We start from the raw sequence: 7,091 nt of genomic DNA, 5'->3' as shown, positions 1-7,091 counted from the left end.
ACAAGTGCTTATTTGCTGTTAGTTGGCAATCATAGGTTATATATCTCAGAAAGTTCATTCAGTCCATCTACCGACGTGTTGAATTTAATAATGAGCATAGCTTCTCTCTGAAGTAATTTAGTGTCCAAGTCTCCACCTCTCTGATCTTGTTCCACTCGGGATATCACTGTCCATTTGACATCCATTTCGGTATGTTTTTGCAACGTCCAATGATTCACCAGCGGTGCATTTGGAACATTTCTACGAATCCGGGATTTATGTTGTTGGATACGAAACCTTATCTCCTGGTTAGTTTTGCCGATATAGAGTTTATTGCATGGGCAACTGATGCCGTAGATTACGAACTTGGATTTACAATTCGTAAAGCTCTCATGTTTCCAATAAATCCCTTTGTGGGCAAAAAGGTTTCCTTCAACGGTGGAATCACAGCATATGCATGTTCCGCATCTGTGATGGCCTTTTATGTGTGGTAGGCCCAACATATTTCTTATGTCGGTACTTTTTGTGGTGGGTAGTGCAGCTCGCACTATATGGTTGGCAATATTTTTGTCTTTCCTGAATGCAAATAACGGAATCTCGTTGAGTGTTTTGTCCAGGTTTTTTAACAGGTGCCAATTTTGATGGATAATTTTCTTGAACCAATTTGATGTTGGATTGAATGTGGAGACACAAACAATTCTCTCTGTTTGTAATTTTTCACGTCTTTCCAGCAATGTTTCACGTGGTGTCCACCATAAAAGAGCATGGTGGACACCACGTGAAACATTGCTGGAAAGACGTGAAAAATTACAAACAGAGAGAATTGTTTGTGTCTCCACATTCAATCCAACATCAAATTGGTTCAAGAAAATTATCAATCAAAATTGGCACCTGTTAAAAAACCTGGACAAAACACTCAACGAGATTCCGTTATTTGCATTCAGGAAAGACAAAAATATTGCCAACCATATAGTGCGAGCTGCACTACCCACCACAAAAAGTACCGACATAAGAAATATGTTGGGCCTACCACCCATAAAAGGCCATCACAGATGCGGAACATGCATATGCTGTGATTCCACCGTTGAAGGAAACCTTTTTGCCCACAAAGGGATTTATTGGAAACATGAGAGCTTTACGAATTGTAAATCCAAGTTCGTAATCTACGGCATCAGTTGCCCATGCAATAAACTCTATATCGGCAAAACTAACCAGGAGATAAGGTTTCGTATCCAACAACATAAATCCCGGATTCGTAGAAATGTTCCAAATGCACCGCTGGTGAATCATTGGACGTTGCAAAAACATACCGAAATGGATGTCAAATGGACAGTGATATCCCGAGTGGAACAAGATCAGAGAGGTGGAGACTTGGACACTAAATTACTTCAGAGAGAAGCTATGCTCATTATTAAATTCAACACGTCGGTAGATGGACTGAATGAACTTTCTGAGATATATAACCTATGATTGCCAACTAACAGCAAATAAGCACTTGTCTTCTGCCGATTTCACTGATGTAATATAATATAATATATTGCATGTCATGGCGCTTTGGTGACCAATTGTAGCTAAACACTTCTCTATGCCGATATCGCTTGATTCCGTTCAACCAGCGCTTTACAAAAGACTAAAGCGTCAGCCTTGGCGCTTCCGTGCACTCGCGTCTAACTACAGCTTCTGCTAACACTCTCTGGCAGACTACGAATCCCAGAAGCCTCATAGCCGCGCTCCCCGCGCATGGGTTAAAGGTGCTCCAATAGGCAAACAGGTACCTAATGGGCGATTAACCATCTGAGTACAGACACACGGACTACGCCGGCTCTGCAGGTAACCGCTCCCCGCTTTTCAAACATAGCTCGCGCAAGTAGTTGGAGCGTCCAGGCATTCAGTAATCTGACGGAACCTTACTCTCCTTTAGATGTCTCCAAATCGGCCGACTGAGTTGACACCGCGCTAGTTCCTGCTACGGGCAGGAGACGATCGAGTAGTGGATTAATTCCTTCCTCCGGAGGTAAGCGCCCTGAGAACATTGCGCAACCTTTTTAAATCACTGCAGGTTAAACATTGTAGGCGAAAGGACGCGCCTTGATTTCTCTCCATTCATGCTTTCAGATATTCCTCAGTATTCATTTACACTCGGAATACTCCGTGGTCGTCCTGATTTTTTAAATAAATTCCTCCAGTCACCCTGACACCGCTCCACACATCCGTAAGTCTGACAAATTAAAACTAGACTGTGTATTCATGTCGTTTCTATGTTGTGTGAATATGTTGGTCAAAACGGATGTAGAAAGGTGTTTTAGATTAGTGGTTTTTATTAGACTAGTGGTTCTTTGAAACCAGTGTTGCTACAGAAATAGATAACAATTTTGGCTTTCCCTTTCTTTAGGGTTGGGCAGAGTTCCCTGTTCCTTAGTTTAAGGTAAGATCCCTTTTGACAATGCGGTCTTTCACTCACATAGTGGGCCAGCTTAGTAAATTTTGTTTCTCTGCTTTGTTTACAGTCAAGTGTTGGTCCTGACGAGAATCCCCTCAACAAAGGGATTCGAAACGCGTAGACCCTGGTTTTTGCTACGGCCAATCGTGCGAAAAAACAGCTTTAAGCCTCATTATTATGCACAGCATTGATTCGATGGCCCTTTTTTGTAAAAGATTTATTGAATGAAGATTTTTGTCTCATGTTGTACGTTAGTTTGGTTGGATGAGCAGTATGAGTAGTATGAATGTTGTCTTCATGGGTGATTGTTTGAATGAATATAGTGGTGTCTAATTGTTTCTAATATTGTCATTATTAAGTTATGTGCTTTTCATGTTTTTTGTAATGTATATGTATTGCTAAGACTCAAAATGTTTCTAAATGTGAACTAAAAAATTAGTCACAGGATTAAATCCAACGGAATTATTGGTTGTCTGGGCCCTTGTTTTACTCTAGGATCAGAAAAATTTTAGGTAAATCTACACGCAGCATTGGCTCGTCTTTTTGTTCTTACATTATAATTGGTTTGGCCTTGCTGCCACACGAGCCAGAACCCCTTTTGGTTTTCTTTATATACTGATGGCGCGTTTTCTGGAATGAAAACACAGCAGCTTGATCCGATGACTCTACAGGCTCCGCCCCTATCGGCCAGGATGACGTCAAGGACAAGACGATTTTGGAGAACAACAATCCGCATCGCAGACTGCTCCTCCGTTAAGTTGCCTAGGGCAGAAGTAGTTTCATTCACTACTGCTTCAAGGGTTCTGGTTAATTTGCGTATCAGTTTACTATTAGAGACAACACCTATGTAGGGAAAGAGACCTTTATTGAAGTCTGTGTATTGTTCCCATGCCGTTTCAGTGTAGTCGACAATCGGGAGATCTCTCTGGGGTCTATTGTGTACTAGATGGGTATTTTTATGATAATCAGGAGGGGCTAGGAAAACAGGTGGCAGAAGGAATGCAATGTAACAGGTACCATCCCAATCTAGAGGTAAACGTATATATGCGGTATGACCACAAATGAAGTAGGAATGACGGGAAGCTCTAAATGTAGACTTGCCTTGATCACTGAATTCGATCACAGTAGTACATTTACTATGACCCAGGTGTACTGAACCATTCTTTCTTGCACATAATTCACCTTTGACTGGTAATACTGACATAGCAGGCAAGACTGGTGCAGCTTCGGATTCAACATTCAGAATCATGAGGTTAAGTGTAAAGTTACCTAATCCATATACTTCGTTTTCTAGATCAGTTCCTGTCCTTTTGGGAAGTCCCTCTTTGTTAGGGTAGCAGGCTTTAAGCAAAACTAAGTTCAGGTTTCCCCATACCCAGTTGCCCTGGTAAACTACGGTATTTGAATCCAAAGAATTAATCAAACTAAACCATGCACCACAGGAACCATTGTGTGTGAACGGATACGGAAAGAGGGGCAGAACTCCCTTGTATTTCTGGTAGGGAGGGAGTCGGCCTCATATCCAACAATTTGTAGCGTTGTTGGTCTGATGGGAGTGATGTAACATACTAATGAATGTGTTGTTGCGCAGCGCAAGTCTGTAGGGCAACTCATGCGGAGGTAATTCGCTAAAAGAGTGTTCGGCAGTAACATTGAAAGCAGAATGTGCACGCTTGAAAATAGGGTAGTATATGTGCAACAGTATACTTGCAGCAATAATCAGAAGATTTAGAAAAAACATAATCAATAATGTCACTATACAGTGACTACGAAGTGATTTACAATATGCACGTTTCTTGAGCTGTTGCTGTCTATCTCTCTCTCTATTTCGGTATAGAGGATACATGTCAGAAACTAATTTAACCGATTCACCTAGGAGAGGACTTAAACAATTAAACTGTCTGACTTGCTAGACCTTAGTTTCAGTTTATATTCCTGGGAAGCAGTTTTCTCGACCAGGGGGAGTTTTGAGTCAGTCTGTGGAGGAGGGCAGGGCTGAGAGTTCAAATCAGAAGGCAGTCCGTGAAATTTCTTGATGTGGCTCGAGTGCAGCCAACCCTTGCGACCCTCAATCTTCACTGCGGTCCTCGTGGTCAGAAGTACTAATTTCGGCTTTTGCCAGCGAGGCTCCAGCGGGCTCCTCCTGTCGAAATTTCTTATAAACACGTAATCACCGGGAACCACTTCATGGGGCTTCACCTCGGTGTTGTCGGGAAAGGCTGCAGCTACCTGTGAACGGCAAGATTGTAGTGCAGACATCAAGGAAGCAAGGTAATCTGTCAGCATATTACAATCAACATCAGTGATTTTACGAGGTATAGGCGTCCCCCACATATTTGGTGGCCTACCGAAGACCACCTCGTACGGGGATAGCCCTGTTCGAGAATGTGCTATCATTCTCATGTAAAAGAGCGCAACTGGTAAAGCTACTATCCAGTTGACGCCTTTCTCTCTGCAGATTTTAGAAAGTCGAATTTTCAGAGTCTGATTATGATGCTCCACGAGACCTGCTGCCTCGGGATGCCGGACACAGTGGAATTTCCACTGATAGCCTAACAGGAGTGTAATGTGTTTCACTAGCTCGGATGAGAACGGCTGACCGTTATCTGAGTACACGATACGGGGCAAACCATACCGTGGGAAGAATTCACGAACCAGCTGCTTGGCAGTGGTCGGAGCAGTGTAATCTGGGACTGGATATGCTTCTGTCCATCGGGAAAGTGCGCATACAACTACGAGGACATATTTGAATCCTCGACAACGTTCCATCTGGATATAATCCATCTGGAGGACTTCAAAAGGGTGATCGGGAGGTTGAAATCCACCTTGCTCTACAGGAATGCCTTTACCTGGGTTGAACTGACAACAAATCATGCAAGTACGCACTTTCTTTTTGGCTGCTGCTCGTAAGTGTTTATTGAACCAGATGTTTTGAATACTGTCTAGCATAGCTTTCTCCCCTAGATGTGCTGGACTATGTTAATGATAACTTGAACCATGGAGTCGGGGAGAAACCATGTAGATTTTCCCTTCGTCATCCATCCCTGATCTGTTTGGATCCCTCCTAGTTCAGTCCATTTCTTGATTTCCTCTGGTGTAGCATGTGTCTGTATGTCAATTACATCAAGGGCGGGATCCCTAACTGTCATGCAGTGTGTCGATGTCGGAACTATTGTCTTTGTCAAGTCAGTTGCATGAGTCCGATTCTGCGCTGTTTGCTTAGCTGTTCGGTCTGCCAGGTCGTTACCCTGGGAAATGATATCGGTGACTTTTGTATGGGCCTTGCACTTCATGATAGATATCGCAGTAGGCAGATGTATTGCATCTAACAGAGCTTGAATGAGGGGACCGTGTTGAATGTTGGCACCATGAGAAGTTAAATAACCTCTCTCTCGCCAGAGGACTCCGAAGTCGTGTACAACTCCGAATGCATAACGTGAATCTGTGTATATGTTAACTCTCTTATTTTTGGCTTGAATACAGGCTTGTGTCAGAGCGATGAGCTCTGCTGCTTGAGCTGACAAGGTGTCAATACAATACGTTTCAATAACTTCGGTGTCTGTCGTGACTGCGTAAGCGGCCACTAACTCTCCTGTACTTGTTCTCATGCATGAACCATCCACATAAAGTGTCAGGTCTGGATCTGGTAATGGAATGTCTGTCAAGTCTTGTCTGGGTTTCGTCGTAATAGTAATGACTTCAATACAATCATGTGCCAATGGGTCTGTTCCACTTAATGGCAAAAGTGTGGCAGGATTTAATGTACTACAGCGTCTGATTTCTATGTGTGGCTGAAACAATGTCAATTCATAACCTGTCAGTCGTGCTATAGTCAAGTGCTGGGTCTGTGTTCGGTTTAAAAGAACTTCCACGGAATGTGGAACTTGCACTGTCAATTGATGTCCTAATACTATGGAATCGCTTTGTCTGATCGCTAAAGCTGTCGCTGCAACTGATTTCAGGCACGTAGGCAGAGCCTGGGCTACTGGATCTAATGTGCTAGAAAAGTAAGCACACGGTTTGGGTGAACCTGCTTGTTCCTGACAAGGCAGTACCTTCGCGTTCTGTGACAAATAGTGTAAAAGGCTTACTGTAACATGGTGTCGCTAAAACAGGTGCTTGACATAAGGCTTTCTTTAAGTCTTCAAAAGCTTGTGTATGTTCCTGAGTCCAAGGGAGGACAGTCGATGTCGCTGCCTCCTGGGTTGTCAACTGAATGAGTGGCTTTACTAGAAATGCATATTGGGGAATCCATTGTCTACAGTACGAAGTGAGGCCTATGAAGGCCCGCACCTCCTTTTGTGTCTTGGGTGGTGACATGTTTACAATTAACTGGATGCGGTCAGGTGTGAGCTGTCTCCCCCCTTTGGACAGCAAGTGCCCAAGGTACACAACTTGCTGAACACAGAATTGCAGCTTCGAAGGGGACACCTTGTGCCCCTTGTCGGCCAGAAAATGTAAAACCGTCAGTGATGCTTTTTCACATTCGGGCTCGCTTCGGGCGGTGATCAGCAGATCATCGACATACTGAAGCAGGGCAGTGTTAACAGGCATGTGGATACTGTCAAGTTGTCTTTTCAGTGCTTGGCTATAGATGCTAGGGCTTTCTGTGAATCCTTGAGGTGCGCGTGCAAATTTTAAACTTCGTCCATTTAAACAGAATCCGAACAAA

Source organism: Triturus cristatus, chromosome 4_1, assembly GCF_964204655.1.
Source record: "Triturus cristatus chromosome 4_1, aTriCri1.1, whole genome shotgun sequence".
In the NCBI taxonomy this organism is placed as follows: Eukaryota; Metazoa; Chordata; class Amphibia; order Caudata; family Salamandridae; genus Triturus; species Triturus cristatus.
The sequence above is the reverse complement of the archived record's forward strand: the minus strand, read 5'-3'. Positions refer to the sequence as shown.